Genomic DNA, 16800 nt, shown 5'->3' with positions numbered 1-16800 from the left:
GTAATCTGAATCATCTCTGAACTGATGATGTCCTGGAAGTGAAAGCCTTTACATCTCGTACTGATCAAGATCCTAGTTGTATGCACAAAGGGACAGAGGCAAGGAAGACACATGTTTCATATACCAGTAAGAGATGAAGACCTCCTCAAAAAGGCAACCCTAAGTTTCAATGTATTTCAAAGCAGAAATAACAGGATAAGGTAAAGGTAAGAAAGGGAAAGTCCTCTATGGTACAAAGTATCATTTTAATTTTCTTGAGTCTAAAGAACCTAATAGTCTGTAAGCCTCAATCTAAATTTTTTTTTTTTAAATAGGCTCTACGCCCTATGTGGTGTTCAAACTCAACCCCTAGATCAAGAGTCACAAGTTCTACCGACTGAACCAGCCAAGTGCCCCAATCTAAATAACACTTTATAGGTCTACTATGGTCTGAATGTTTGTGTACCCCCTTTCATATGCTAAAACATCAAACCCCCTTCCTGCCTCCTAAAGTGATGGTAGGAGGAGGCAGGGACTTTAGGAGATGGATTAGGTTGTGAATGGGTTGACCCTCATGGGATGAGCCTTCACGAATGAAATTTTTAATGCCCTTATAAAACTGCAGCAAAAAGCCAGTGTTACAGTCATGAACCACGAGTCCTTACCAGACATGGAATCTGGTGCCATGATCTTGGACTTCCCAGCCTCCGAACTGTGAAAAATGTTTGCTGTTTATAAGCCACCCAGTCTATGGTTATTTTTATTATAAGAGGAATTAAGACAATGTGAAAAGAACATGTACATCTTATAGAAAGGGTGGGAAAATGGTTACTTTCTTTACTGTAAGTATAGGTAAGTACAGAATTAGATCTGACTCTTACGACAAATGGTGGAGTGGCTACTGGTTTAACCAAACTACCAAGCAAAAAGAAAAAAAAAGCAAATCTTGCAGATGATATACATGAAAATGCTTTTTTAAGAAGTGGCAACATACTGAGTTTTTTTTTTTTCTTTTTCTTCCTGTCTTCCTAACATTGCTTCTTCAGTATTGTTCTTCAGAAAAGACTAAAGGGGAATTTATCCAAGGAGAAGAAGCTAGACAATTATTTCAAAAGGAAACTTTATTTGGAATCTTGAAAGTTTTTTTTTTCTTTCCCAGTATCAATATTTGAAATTCCCTAAAGGTAGTCACTCTTATAAAGTGAACTTCCTTCACCCCCATTTCTTCTCCTCTTTCATTTCTGTGAGCAAATGAAATTCCATGATTATGGAGTCACTCCAAGAAGTTTTAGATCTAGTACACTCTGAGTAGTCCCTTCAGTTGGTTTTAAGATGCCCTTTTTGGCCTGGTCCTATTGCCAAAACCCACAACTATATCACAGGACCAAGTCAGAGATCCTTCCCATTTTGTAATTGCCCATTCCAGATTGACAAAGGCCATTCCTAGATAAGAAACCCTTAAAATCATACGAAGGAAGCACCTTAGATTATTTCAATCAAGTCAGAGCATGCTTTTCCTTGAGTTCTTTCAGGATTTAGTTTCTCCTACATTATTTTTTTAATTATTGATTTCTTACAAAATGCTCTTTAAGTCACTTCTCTAGATGTATTTTTCCATTTCCTAACTAGATACGATCTTCAGAGAGAAGATCATGTGTTATATTTCTTTTTTTTACTCCTTTGTAATTTTACAACTTGTGGGTGCTCAACTCTTCATGGTCAAAGGTATTGTCAGAATTACTTTCCCACAAAGTCCAGAATGGTACTGAAATAACTATTTCTGTTTATTTTTTATCGGGCACAAATTAAAACACACATACATTTAAAAAATGAGATGGTGAGTCAATGAATTTTCTTTTTGATACTCATTACCAATTAAGAGTTCAAGTTGGGTACACATCATGCTTACAACCAATTACTGGGGACACAAAAAAGTCAGTAATGGAAGAATGAAGGGGGGAAAATCAAGAGATTGGCAATTCCCAAGTTTCTCACTTATATAATACTTTTTAAAATGTAGTTCCTGAGCCATTTACCAGCATCATAATTCCCTAGGAAATCTGTAATATGTAACAGATTTCTGGTCACATCACAACTCCAAACCTGATGAATAAGAGTCTGGGGAGGGGTCTCAAATCTCCATTTTAAATAAGCCCTACAGATTACTCACTTGTACATTAAAACCTTAGAACCACTACACCAATCCAGTAAATTAGTTAGGGATGAAGATATCCTCATGGAAATCAAAGAAAGAATTTTTTTCTCTCAAAATCTTCCACTTTGACTAACACTGTCCAATAGAACTTTCTGCAATGATGGAAATACAATTTATCTGTGCTGCCTAATACCATATTAACTAGCCTCATGTGCCTAGAGTATTTGAAATATGGCTAGTGAGACTGAGGGACTGAACTTTTAATTTTATTTAATTCTAATTAATTTAAATAGTGGCTGCTTGTGGCTAGTGGCTGCAGTACTGGATAGCACAGGCTTAAATACACCAGGACATATGATCTTTAACTCACTTGGCTTTTGTTTTCTTTCCTTCGAAAGATTCAGTATTCACTGAATCGTATCTGAATAGCTTCTTCTTAGGACTCAAAACTTGGCAAATCCCCATTTTAGCCAACAGGAGCCTTGATATGTCTTCAGAAATTTAATTGTTACTGAGATCTTATCACATGAAACAGCACAGCTTCAAATCCTATAAAGAGAGTATCTCTGCGAACAGGAATACAACACCCAGAGCATTGATGTCTTGCAAAATCAACTCCTGTGCTAGAAAAAAATATGCTGGAACAACCAAAGCCAAAATAGAAAAACACTAAAAAACCATTCCACACCCTCTCCGTGGAGAGCTGTTAAATGGAAAGGGCATTCTGGAAATTCTTTCTTCCGATTTCATTTTCTGATCTATAAATCTGCTGATCACGCACATCTTTTCCTGCACAGCCCTTTTCCCATTACAAATCTGTCGTGGTGACTCACTAACCTGCCATATGGCAGAGTAAATCCATTCAGGAAAACACAGGGCTACTTTGCACCTCACCACAGTGATTTTAGCTAGGCAGACTAGCTTCTCTAGAGAAAAAACATTTCTGGATCATGAAATAGAAGCCACCCAAAAGTGACACAAGAGAAAAAAGCCACTTTAACCAACATACAAAATAAAGAATAAAGAGAACTCAACCCAGGTATACTCTGTTCAAGAAAGAAATTGTGTTTAATTTACCTCTCACACATACTCTAACTACTTTATTTAAGAAGAAGGCCTAACATCCACAGGCATAAAGGTTTCTATTTTACATTTTTCTGACATGTACATCCTTTCCTTTGTAATTCCCAAAGGTCACTATAGTCCTAACATTTCCACTTAAAACAGACATTCCCCAGTGTGACAGGCACCCAGCATCCAAGAGGTAAACTTGCAGTGTAACTGGCAAAGAACAAGTTGTGCCTCAATAGTTCTCCATCATTAAGTAGATCAGCAACTTTCAACAACTGTCATACACATCCTGGATTGATCTGCATATGGGGTAAACTTGACAGCATATTAGCTTTTTGCTTAATTACCATATTTTAAAAATATGGATCAACTGGAGCTAAAAGACATAACCACTATTTAAAAGCATTCTACTATATTAATATAACTAATATAAAACTAAAAGGTAATGAGATCTTCAATTCATGCCTTTTGTTCTAGAAACTTCTAGATTTATCCCTATTTTTTTAAAAGTCTTTGTATGAGATGACTGAATATTAGAATCACTTTCAAAAATCTATAGTTTAAATACATGATTGTCTTTTAATTGGACTAGTCCAATTTTTTCTCATGTAGCAAATTTCTTAGCTGATCCTAAATGCGTAACTGCATCATCAGAATAAAACTTCTGGGGGAGAAATCAACAAAAAACAAATGGGAAAATAATAATCTCCTTTGGGGGAATTTCCATTTCTTCTGTCTTATCATCTTTTTCAGTTCTTAACTAGGGACAGTGGAATAATCCTGCCTGGTCTTGGTGAGACCAAGTGGCATAAATTCCAGCTTCAGAGAGAGTAGACACTATGGTAACATGCTGACAGCCTTCATTTACATAAAAGAATACTAATTACGTGGTATCATCAACATCTGCGATTCTGCTCACTGCCATATGCGACAGCGCAGGGTATTTTAACCCTTCAACTTACTAAGTGTACCCTAAATTGCATGTACCACAAAACTCGTAAAGATTGTTTGAAAAGGCACAGTGAAAAAGAAAAAAAAAAAAAAAGAAAAGGCACAGTGAATACATTTTTATAAACATTAAAAATGAATTTTATTTTCAGCTAACATTTTATTTCCAAGAGACATGGGAAAATATAATTTAGTACCAACATACAATTAAGGAAAAATGAAAGATATAGTTAACCCAAAAGGGAATAATGCTATATCCTAGAGTATTATGCAGGGTTCTAAAAGGCTGTATTATAAATAGGATGAAACTAGCCTTCTGAATTTTGAGATGATGGCTAAAATAAAAAGATAAAAACAATAAATACAAAGTAAAAAGTCGGAGCAGAGCCTGAGAGGGATGAGGTTAGTGCAAGAAAGTGTTCAGAAGCCCTTTGCTAAGGCAGTGCATGTGTGGTGATGTGGCTGAGTGGGTGGTATCCCTACATGCTGTCACCCTTCTTTACCCTCTGATTCTCCTCTGATTCTACCCTCTGCATCTCCTCTGATTCTTTACCCTCTCCTCTCCCTGGTGGGGGGAGGGGGTTATCTATAGGTCAGAGCCTGGCTCAGGGACTCCCACGGAGGCAGAATTCTGAGAGGCTTCAGAGGCTCCGACTAAATGCGTTCCTTGCTCTCTGACCAGAGAGCTGGGAAGGATGAACAGTGAAAGAGCAGTGGCTCTTGGCCACATGTTATGGTATACTGATGTGCTGGGTGTGCCTGAGCCCTGTGAGCTGTGTTATTGCTCACCTGGCCTCAGTAATCAAGTACTGGTGTTCAAGAATGAGTGTCTAATCGTGGGCGACAGCAGATTTAAGGCTATGCCTATGTGGTAATATCTCTCTCACTTGTATTGGGACCTGACTTCTTCAGTTAAATAGGAGTAGGATTCATCTAGGGAGCTCTCTGGACTGGGCCTACGAGTCTGCTTTGCCCAGGGCAGGGGCTGTGCCTGTGGCCCAGCAGGGAAATGACAAAGGCAGTACAACCATCAAGGAAAAAACAATCTGCTCTGTATCAAACACCAACTTCTCTGACCATAGTAAGAGCTAGAGTTAGGTGTAAGCCCTCTGTTCCTTCAGTCTCTGCTCTCTTTTGTTCACCTTTCACTCCAGGTACACACATGCCCAAGTCTCTTTTGTCTAGACAAAAAAAGAGAGACATACAGAGAGAGATACACAGACACAGGTTTGCCCTGCCTCTAGATGATCACTGACACTGTTGTTAGGCTCATTTTCCTTCTTCTTGCTTTATTTCTGGCAAGATAATGTGCAGCTGTATCTTCTTCACAGCTCACTCCTTAACACATTCATTTCATAGAAACTATTTTTGCAAAGGTCATTGGCAATTTCCTTATAGCTGAGTTCATTAGCCTGAATTTTAGGCTACTATTCTCTGGTTTTCTTCCTCTGTCTGAAAATACTTTCCCTGTTTTTATGTCTCTCTTTCTTAAAATGAAGGATTTTCTCAAAGTTTTGCCCTCTGCTCTCTTCTCAGTGATTTCACCTATTCCTAGAATACTTAGTATCATTTCTATAATGTATTTTAATTTTTAGGAGTACTTTTTAAAAAGTATTAATATAGTTTATATACCATAAAATTCACTCATTTAAAATGTACAACTAGGGGCATGTGGGTGGCTAAGTCAGTTAAACATCTGACTCTGGGTTTTGGCTCAGGTCATGGTCTTGGGTCCTGAGATTGAGCCCCGAGAGTCAGGCTCCACACTCAGCAGGGAGTCTCCTTGGGATTTTCTCTTTCCCTCTTCCTCTCCCCTTTGTGCACACACTCTCAAATAAATAAATAAAATCTTTAAAAAAAAAAACACACATACAACTCAACAATTTTTGGTATATTCAGAGTCCCACAAGTACTTCTGAGTATAAAATCTTCCTGCAGAGTCTCCACCTTAGGCTGAATTTTCACATTCTGATACCTGCATTATAGTATTTGCAAGATGAAGCTATTGAACATGTTCTGCACTTTTTGTTTGTTCGTTTGGTAGCTGAGATGACCATGGGCTGAGATATATACAGTTCCATCTAGGTCTCCAGGTGTTCAAGATACATAAGATGACTGATGGGGTTAGAGATGCCATCTGTGGAACAAAGCTAAGCTAGCTGGCCTTCTACAGATCTGGCTTTTTGATTGATTAGCCTAATACTCTTGCCACAGAGATCTGTGCCTAAAACTTAATCCCTTGTACAGGATGATAGTAGACTGGGGACAAGGTGGCCACAAAAGAGTGCTCCCAAGAAATTCTGAATCTACAGGGAACACACACACACACACATTCGCGTGCGCGCGTATGCGTACTCTTAATAACGTTATCTGTGACTCCACAGAGAAGTGGCAGCTAAGAGAGGATAACCAGGTTGGCTGTGCAAGCATTAAACAGGTCTAATTCAGAGCTACCTCCCAATGAGAGGGGGTTATTTGCTACAACCTGATGTTGTTTCAGCAATGGTCTGACAAGCTAATGTTAAATAAAGCAAGGTCCAAACTAAAGACTCCCACTTCTACTCCATTGCCATATGGAAAATTTCTATTGCTACCACTGAGAGAATCAGGGATATTAGCCTTTAAAAATCTGACCACAGGAATCATGGTTTGTCCCTGCAGGATGCCTCCAAAACACTAGGTTCCCCACAGCAGCCAGGCAATCATCAAAAATGTATACATATGTCAAAGTATGTATGTGTGTGTGTGTGTGTGTGTGTGTGTGTGTGTAATATATATATGCCAAAACTTCTTGGATTATGCCCTTTAAGTATGTGCAGTTTATTGTATGTAAGTTACACCTTAGTGGAGCTATTAAAAATTACACTAACACACACCAGTGAACAATTTACCCCTAATGAAATAATGGATTGAGACAGCAGCTCCTTATACTACTAGGCAAAAGCTGGCAGGAAACTATCAGGAGTGGGTAGATTGACAACACCTGACCCCAGTGATCAATTTTACAGTAAAAGCAGGATAATCAGACACTACAAGCGACATGCTGATACAATATAATAAGGGGTTCACAGTAGCATCACCTATAAAGTACTCTGGCTGAAAGAACTGAACCTGAGTCCAGTGAGGCATTTGGATCTAACTACTAGGGTAAGAGAAATGTGGGAAACAGAACATGCTATCACAAAGCTGCACTTAGCCAGATTACCAAATCATAGTGTGGCAAATGCTATAGGATCAATGATCTGGAGTCTTTTTATTTTTATTTATTTATGATAGTCACACAGAGAGAGACAGAGAGAGGCAGAGACACAGGCAGAGGGAGAAGCAGGCTCCCTACACCGGGAGCCCTATGTGGGATTCGATCCCGGGTCTCCAGGATCATGCCCTGGGTCAAAGGCAGGCGCCAAACTGCTGCGCCACCCAGGGATCCCTGATCTGGAGTCTTTAACAGATAAATGGCATGAAGAAAAAAGGGGATGGGGAGATGGAACTACTATAGACTACTGAAACCTAAAGGCGTATCAACTACATTCAACGTGTGATTCATATGTAATCCTGATTTGGACAAACCAACTATATAATATTTTTCAGATAACTGGAAAAAATGTTTTAAAATATTGTCTGTCTCGACCTATATCACTATGTATTTTTTAACAAGCTCATTGAGGTATAAGTGACATACAATAAACTGCATATGTTTAAAGTATACAATTTGATAAGTAAAACCACCACCATCAAAAGAATGAACATCTCTATCACCGCCAAAATTTCTTCGTGCCTCTTTGTAATCCTTCCCTCTCCACCACAACTGGAGACATTTAAACACAGACTAAGTGTCGGAAAACATTTGGTATGGTAGTTATACTTTTTTAGTCTTTATATGTTAGAGATATCTCAAGTATTTATAGATAAAATATGATGATGTATGGAATTTGCTTTAAACTATTCTGGGGGGGAGACGGCAGGAAGATAGATGAAACATTATCAAAACATTTATAATTGTTGAAGCTGGTTGATGAGTATATGGAGCTCATTATACTATTCTCTTTATTTTAGGGTGTGTTTATAAAGTTCCACAAAAATTGTTTTAAGCAAAAGGAAATCTTGATACAAACCTATCATAAATTAGAGAAGTTCTGAGACCTTTCTTCTCTATCATCATTTTACCATCATATCTAGTTTTACTTTGAAACACACCCTCCCCACTCCACATGAACATACCACATCAGTTTTTCTCAGCAGCATTGGTTCACAGAAGGTAGGTGACAAAATACCCTTTAGTCTGGACCTCAAACATACCCTCCTTTAGGACCAGGTGGCAACTTCTTTGCAGGCCCTCCAAAGTTTCTTTTAGTTAACTTTACCAGAGTTTTGTCCATAAAAACTTCTGAGTATTTTTGTCTTTTGGGGTCACAAAGCCACTTTAGTCAGTCTGTTGAAATGCTCTTGCTTGGTCTAATGTTTTCTCTCTGAAACTGCTTCTCCTTTATTGAAAAAGAAAAACCTCTTTTTTCACAGTTCTCCTTCCTAATAACTGATAATGCAGGTATCAAGGTATCAAGGAGTTCATCTTGTACCTTCCTAAGTCCTACCGTGGTTCAGCAAACAGTAGCATAAATCTCTGACCCTGGGCAAACACAGGTTACTCCCAGGCCACATGATGTTTGGCAAAGCAAATATAGCCACATGGATCCAATCCAATATTCACAAATATCAACCAACAGGTTGTTTTCCAGTTGAGACTTTGGAACAGTCTTCTCAGAGAAACAATGTTTTAAATAGCATGTGGCCCAGTGAAAGCCCATCATGTATCTACAGTATAGTACTAGAATACTAGCACTACCAGGATGGAAGCTAACTACCAAATGTATTATTTTGAGAAAATTAATTCAAAGTTTTAACTTGAAATGCCAAGAATTGCTCTCCCAGCTGCAGCTCAGGCAGTGAAATTGGGAAATCTCCCTCCTCCCACTTCCCCACGGCTGAAGAGGGCTTTCCACACATGGCCATTTGTATGGAAGACACATATATATGTTAGGAACTGCCTGTAGAGGGGGGGAAAAAAAGAACAATTTCTGTGAATGGGAAATAAATCTGACTAGAATTTACAAATGGACTGTCGGGATTAGATGCCAGTGTTGGTTATTTCAGTGGCTGTTCCAAGAAATGGGAACCTCCTCTTCCTAATGTCTTGTTTCTTAAAATGATAGCAGTATATTTAGTTCCATGCCTTTGCCATCAATACACCAAAGCACATCTTTCAGGACAAAGGCCCATCATATTTTGCATGAGCAGAGACACAATTTTTAAGCACTTTATTTCAAGAGCAAAGACGACAAATATCTAGAAAGAAGAGACCAAATACAAAGGGGTATTTGTTACATACATAGAAAAGGAGAAAACTGGAAGCTACAAAGAGAACACTCAGGCACTTCAATGGAGAACAGATTAAATAAATTATAAATTGGCCATAGAACGGAAACCATCAGTTGTTTTTTGTTTTGCTTTGTTTTATAAAGAGGCAGACCTATTTGCACAACAATTCAAAATACAATATGTTAAAAAAAACAAAGGGGTAGAATGGTGTATATACCATCATGACTGTTAAAAAAATTATATACACACACAACCTCCCCCTCCCTCTCTGTTACATGTGTTAAGAGATTAAACACACACCCTGTGGTGGCAAACTGGAGGTGGAGATGGAGAGGAGACTCAGTCATTAACTTTTGTACCTTTTGGGAAAAAGAAATCATGTGTTATCAATTTTTAAAAAGGATATAGCACTGAGGAGACTGTTTCAACAGTCTTAAAAACTCAGGAATCAGCAAGATGACTGAAGGTAAGCACAGAGCATCCATGGTTTATTATGTTTTCATTAGAAAAGAAGATATAGAGACAGGAAGTCGGATGATATTTACAGTATACGAAGAACCTACGGAATTATATTCTAGTAGCACTAATCATTGCACAGGGAAAGACTCCCACTCCCTCTCCATAAGCTTATGACTAGCAAAGTGCAGACCTCTTTAGCTTATTGCAGAGTGGCAATATAGCAGAGCTTCCATTGGTCAAGTGTCAATCATTTGAAATTTCATATCAGCCAAGGTACCAAGGTAATTTCTACTCTACTTCCCTCAGGGCCACTACCAAAAATTGTCCAAAGAAGTGATTTCTGTGGGAAGACTCTTGCCTTTCCCAACTCTCAAGAGATCTTCCCTTCCTTCAAGGACCAGCTCCTCACATAATTCAGGTTTACTGGTCAGCAAACTATCTCTCTCAACACCTAATCAACCCCTCTGAAGGAGTATGAGTGTGAGAGTGTGCGTGCACTAGAGGGTGGTAAGGCAATTGGTTAAATGGCGGAGGACCCTCCTCCAGACCACTCCAAGTACAAAACCCACACCATAAGCCTCAGCTTGTCAAGTCTGTAAAATGGAGAGGCAATGTTATCTACTTCAAGGAAATGTTCTTGAGGGATGCTCAAATAAGATGGCCATTAACTGCACTCTGAAAGTGAATGCCTCTAAGTACAGTACTGGCTGACTTGACCATCTTGTCACCTATCCCTGAAAACAGGGCTTTTGCTTCCACAGGGCCTACATAAAGTTGGGCTGGCTAAGTGAGCAGCTTATAATAATTGGCTGTCTGATCTTGATTTTATCCAGATAGTTTTGTTTAATATGGCATTCATAATAAAATACCCTTAAACAAGAAATTAGATGATTATTTTGTATTAAACATGAGAAAAATCACTATTTTTCCCAAGCAAATTAAATATTTTTTCTAATATTTATTTTTCTTAGGTCTTTAAGACCTTTAATAGCAACACAAAGCAAGGAAAGTAAAAGTCCAATTGAAATGTTAGAAACAAACCCATAGCACCATAAAATGCAGTTGGATGAAAGAAGCAGAATCAGTCTCCGCTTCCTCTCCGGTGGGGGTATGCCCACTGAATATTTACAGGTCCCACAGAATGTGCTGCATGGCAAAAATATAAAAGAGGCCTTCTTTCAAATAAGGCATAGAAAGCTTTTCAAAGACATGAACTGTGCATGAACCCTCATCTCTCGTATAAGAATAAAGCAGCAGTGCTTCTGGGAACTCAACTATAGTAAGCAGACAGGAGAAAAGAGGGCCAGTGCACACACCCAGGCAATGAACCTCATGTAGTTTAAATCCCACAAATCCCAGCCACCTCTGCTCTTATTTTAAAGAAACCAACCCTTCTACCCAGCCAATGAGTCTCACTTTCTGGATTAAGACAATGACATCTTCATTAAAGGCAAATATAGAATCTTATAAGGGAAACATACAAAGCCAATCAATGATTAACAGCTAAGTGCAGATTAAATTACCATAGCAGGAAGTGGAAAGCAGAGCTTTGAAGGACAGGGTGTTATGTAGATAGAGTGAGGAAGAAACTAAAGAGGGAGAGAAAGTCTGAAACCCCACAGAAGGAAAGACTTGAGTCTTAAGGGGTAATGGACACCAAGAAGGGATGGTCCTAAACAAAATATATGAGAACACAAAAAATAAGCTTCACAACTTCACTATTTTTTTTCCCAGCAACTCTCCCATGTTGCCTGTGGTCAATGTGCTGAACATTGTACATACCACCAAATTACATCAGAGATATATAATGAAATAAAAAATGTATGTAATTCATTAGCTCAATTCATATGAATAACTAAAAAAGTAATTATTCTAAAGTTAAACCTTTCATTTCTGAACATGTGCTGTCTGAGCCTGACTTCTTAGTAAATTAGTAAAATTTAGTTAAATTTCAGTTAGTTATTTTTTAATTTTTACTATTTTTTAGGGAGGAGGGATGGGGAGAAAATCTTTTTTTTAAAGATTTTATTTATTTATTTGACAAAGAGAATGGAGAGAGAGCATTAGCATGGGGAGCAGCAGGGAGAGGGAGAAGCAGGTTCCTCACAGAGCAGGGAGCCCGATGTGGGGCGCAATCTCAGGACCCTGAGCTGAAGGCAGGTGCTTAACTGGCTTGAGCTACCCAGGCACCCTAGGAGACAGAGAATCTTAAGCAGGTTCTATGCCCAGAGCGCAACATGGGGTTCAATCTTACAACCCTGAGATTGCAATCTGAGCTAAAATCAAGAATTGGACACTTAACCAACTTAGTCACCCAGGTCTTCCTTCAGTTTGTTATTTTTAAGTTAATAGTCACTAGCTGGCTATAACCCAAGGGTAAATAAAGTGCCCATTAAACCACCTTACTCACCTATACCAAACTTAATCAAAACATATATATTATTACTATACCTACTCACAATGAGAACCTACCTGAACAAATTAAGAACTAAACTGCTTTGAAGGAACTATTTTTTAATTTTTTAAATTAATTTTTAAAATTTTATTTAAATTCAGTTTGCCAACATATAGTATAACACCAATGCTCATTGAAGGACTACTGATTAAAAATATCTAATATTGGCAGAAGCAAAATAATAAATGTTATATATCCAAAAGACCAATCAACAGACCTCTAAGAGACCATTTAATGCATTACTAATTCCAATTAAGAGTCCAGCTTATGAGTATGCTGGTAGAGAAAATATATCACAAAGGTCCAAATATGCCGCCCTGGACCTTAAGAGGGAGGGCAGGACCATCAAGGTGTTGGTGTCATTGAGTAGGTTCAGGAAATAAGGAACTTTTGGGGCACCTGGGTGGCACAATTGGTTAAACATCCAACTTTTGGTTTTACCTCAGGTCATGGTCCCAAGTTTGTGAAATTGAAGCCCCGGGCTCTGCGCTCAGAGTGGAGTCAGCTTGAGACTCTATCTCCCTCTCCCTCTCTGCACCCACCTTCAAGTAAATAAATCTTAAAAAAAAAAAAAAAAAAAAAAGGAATAAGGAACTTTGTGTTCTCACATGATAATGATATCAAATATCTCCAAAACAGTAAACAAGGATTTATCTTCTGAGATTGAAATTAGAGGAAAAAAAAGTAGTAAACATAATAATGCATCTGTTAAAAATACCAAAACCCTGAGATCTGAGTGACTGCAGAGTTCTGGGTCTCCCAATCCAATCAAAGTGACCCACATATAACCTTAGAGGTTATATGACTGTCCTGGACATATAAGCCTAAACCTGACCATAGACTAGAGGCCACAGGCAAGAGAGAGCATCCTCAGAGTAATAATTAAAGTGTTCTTTCCACATGGGGAACAAGTCCCCAGTCTGTAAATACAACTACTTGAGCCTGGTGGTATCAAATGAGGGCCAGATACCATTCGTCACCAAAACCATTCAGCAAGACTTCCTTTGCATTAATTCCTTGCACAGAAAACTAAAATTGATTTTTCCATGTAGCTTGCCATCAGGGAGAAAATGTAATGACCACCAAGTTATAGTATGCTTCACAGTTATATTTGTCACTGTAAATTAATCTTCTAATCATTTTGACTACACAAGTCAGTTCCTAAGAAACTGGACATCCTAACGTGTTCCCACAAAATTGAGGTTCTGAACCTTTAGAGTTAAGGTCTAAACCCTAGTTATGAGTTCACTAAGGTAATGCCATCTGCAAGGGCTAGTAAGAAGCTAGCTAACTAGCTAGGGGTAGTTCTCTATCTAGGATCCCTCCAAGTAGAACATAGTTGGACAAAATTTGGCTAGGGCCAGATACTTTCTAGTATTTTTATAATTAACTTGCATTATAATTAACTGAACTATCATTTGCTGGACATTACTATATCCAGGCACTGTTCCAAAACTTAATGCACGTCTAGTCTTCCTGACAACCTGATGAAGTAAGTGATTTTAAACTCATTTTAAAAAGAATATAAGGGCTCACAGAGAGGTAAAGAAACCTTTCCAAGGTCATACTGCTGGTATATGGCTAAGCAGTGAGACAGATACCAAAGCTGGCTCTTAACCAAATATGACTGCTACTGTCAGAAGTTTAGATTTTTACAATCTAATGTGACATATCTCATTTAGTTATCATTTGCTTGATTAGTAGCCTAATGTTGAACGTCTTTTCAAATAATTATTAAACATTTTGTTTTCTCTTTTGTGAACTGACAAAACATACATTCACCACTTACCTAGCATTCACATAAGAACTTACCAGAACCAGTAAGAACTAAACTGTCTTGAAGGTGCTATCAACAGAAATATATCCACTATTGGCAGAAACAAAGTAATAAGCATTATAAATTCCAAGAAATCAACCAATCTTTGCTTACTTTTGGATCTGGTTGTTTGTCTTTTCTTTATGAAAGGAGTTCTTTATATATTCTGGATATAATACTTCTGCTGATTAGATGCATTGTAAATATCCTCTCTCAGTCCGATGCTGGTCTTTTGTTTTAAATAAGATTTAGTTAATGCAAACATATGAGGGCATTCCGGATGGCTTGGCGGTTTAGCGCCGCCTTCAGCCCAGGGCGTGATCCTGGGGACCCAGGATCAAGTCCCACGTCAGGCTCCCTGCATGGAGCCTGCTTCTCCCTCTGCCTCTGTCTGTGCCTTTCTCATGAATAAATAAATAAAAATCTTAAAAAAAAATGCAAACATATGATGCAATTTAGGATTTTGTATTTTATGAAAAACTTTCTTTACTCAAGGTAATAAAGACATTCTCTTTATAGTATCTTCTCAGTTTTAAAGTTTTACATTTGGATTATTAAAATACCTCTGGACAGCCTGCTTCTCCCTTTCCCTCTGCTTGTGCTTTCTCTCTCCCAAATACATAAACAAATCTTTTTTTAAAAAAAAGTAAATAATGGGATGCCTGGGTGGCTTAGTGGTTGAATGCTTGCCTTCGGCTCAGGGCATGATCCTGGAGTTCTGGGATTGAGTCCCACATTGGGCTCCCTGCATGGAGCCTGCTTTTCTCTCTGCCTTTCTCTGTGTGTATGTCTCATGAATAAATAAATAAAATCTTTTTTTAAAAAAGTAAATAAAAGGGGATCCCTGGGTGGCGCAGCGGTTTAGCGCCTGCCTTTGGCCTAGGGTGCGATCCTGGAGACCCGGGATCGAATCCCACATCGGGCTCCCGGTGCATGGAGCCTGCTTCTCCCTCTGCCTGTGTCTCTGCCTCCCTCTCTCTCTCACTCTGTGTGACTATCATAAATAAAATAAAAAATTAAAAAAAAAAAGTAAATAAAATATGTCTGGATTTATTTTCCTATTCTGTTCAGTAGGCTTATCGGACTAGTCCCTTACCAAGACCACACTATTCTGATTACTACAGAGGCAAGTTCTGCAAATCTTGCTGTTCTATACTGCCCCCTTCAAGGATTCTTTTTCAGTGTAGCCTTAGCCATTTTTGCCTCTTTACCATATGAAATTTAGGATAAGCTTGCAAAATAATTTTTTTAAATCCTTTTGAATTTTTGATTGGTATTCCCTTGAATCAAAACCTTATTTGGGGAGGGGCATCTGGCTGGCTCAGTCAGAATAGCATGTGTGACTCCTGATCTCGGGGTCATGAGTTCAAGCCCCATTTGGGTATAGAGATTAAATAAGTAAAACTTGAAAAAATTTAAAAACTAAAATGAGGGCAGCTCGGGTGGCTCAGAGGTTTAGCGCCTGCCTTTGGCCCAGGGCGTGATCTTGGAGACCTGGGATCGAATCCCACGTTGGGCTCCCTGCATGAAGCCTGCTTCTCCCTCTGCCTGTGTCTCTGCCTCTCTCTCTTTCTCTCTGTGTATGACTATCATAAATAAATAAAATTTTTTTAAAAATTTAAAAAAAATTTTAAAAAAACTAAAATGAAATAAAATAAAACCTTATTTGGGGAAAATTAACTTCCTTATGATAGCAAGTCTTTCAATCCATGAACATGGTACTCTCTGTTTATTCAGGTCTTACAATATGTTTACTACACAAGACTAACATATTTCTTATTTAGATACTTCCCAGGTATGCTAGCTACAGTTTTTTATGGCTATGTGAATAGGATCTTTTTAAAAATATGCATTTAATAAACAGCTATTGCTAGCTAATGTACAGGAATGTGGCTAACATTTGTATTAAGTTGAATCATATGAAATGACTGATATTTGACCATTTTTATCGACAAATAATGTTAATTTCATATGGTTCAACCATGAAATTGCTGAACTTCTATTAGCTCTAATAATTTGTCAATTTTCTTGAATTTTCTATGAATAACCAAATTTTCAAATACAGACAGCTTTGTCCTCTCTACTATCTATATCTTTTATTTCTTTTTCTTGTTTTCTGGCATTCACCAGGAACTCCAGTGTATTACTAAATAGAAAGATGATAGTAGGTACCATGCCCTGTTTCTATCATTAGAAGGAATGGGTCCACAGTTTTAGTATTAAGTATGATATCTATCATAGGGAGTTTTGCTTAACTTTGGGTTAAGGAAGTTCCCTTTTATTTCTAGTTTGGTGAAAAGGAAATTTTAATCAGACTAAATATTAAAGTTCATATAATATTTTCTTCTGAACTTATTAAGAAAATTATATGACCATACCTTCTTAAAAATTAATTTGTTGGATTATGTCTGTGGTGGATTTTCTGATATTGAACATCCTTGCATACAATGATAAAAAAAAACCATTTGGTCATAATGTTTTATTTTGCATTTTAATATAATGATACATTTTTTTAAAGGTTTTATTCATTTATTCATGAGA

General features: G+C 37.9%; 1 protein-coding gene across 8 annotated transcripts in view; it reads right to left on the bottom strand.

Annotated features, from left to right (window-relative positions):
- USP49 (ubiquitin specific peptidase 49) overlaps positions 1–16800 on the bottom strand; it is a 93178-nt gene that overhangs the window by 8563 nt on the left and 67815 nt on the right. The window contains exon 1 of one of the 8 annotated variants that reach the window (XM_041723636.1): positions 12885–13002. The exons of the other annotated variants lie outside the window; for them this stretch is intronic. The gene's annotated coding sequence lies outside the window, so the exon portion shown is untranslated. Of the gene's footprint in view, positions 1–12884; positions 13003–16800 lie in introns of those variants that run through there. 8 annotated transcript variants of the gene reach the window in all.

Source organism: Vulpes lagopus, chromosome 1, assembly GCF_018345385.1.
Source record: "Vulpes lagopus strain Blue_001 chromosome 1, ASM1834538v1, whole genome shotgun sequence".
Taxonomy (NCBI): domain Eukaryota; kingdom Metazoa; phylum Chordata; class Mammalia; order Carnivora; family Canidae; genus Vulpes; species Vulpes lagopus.
This window is presented reverse-complemented; position numbering and strand designations above follow the sequence as displayed.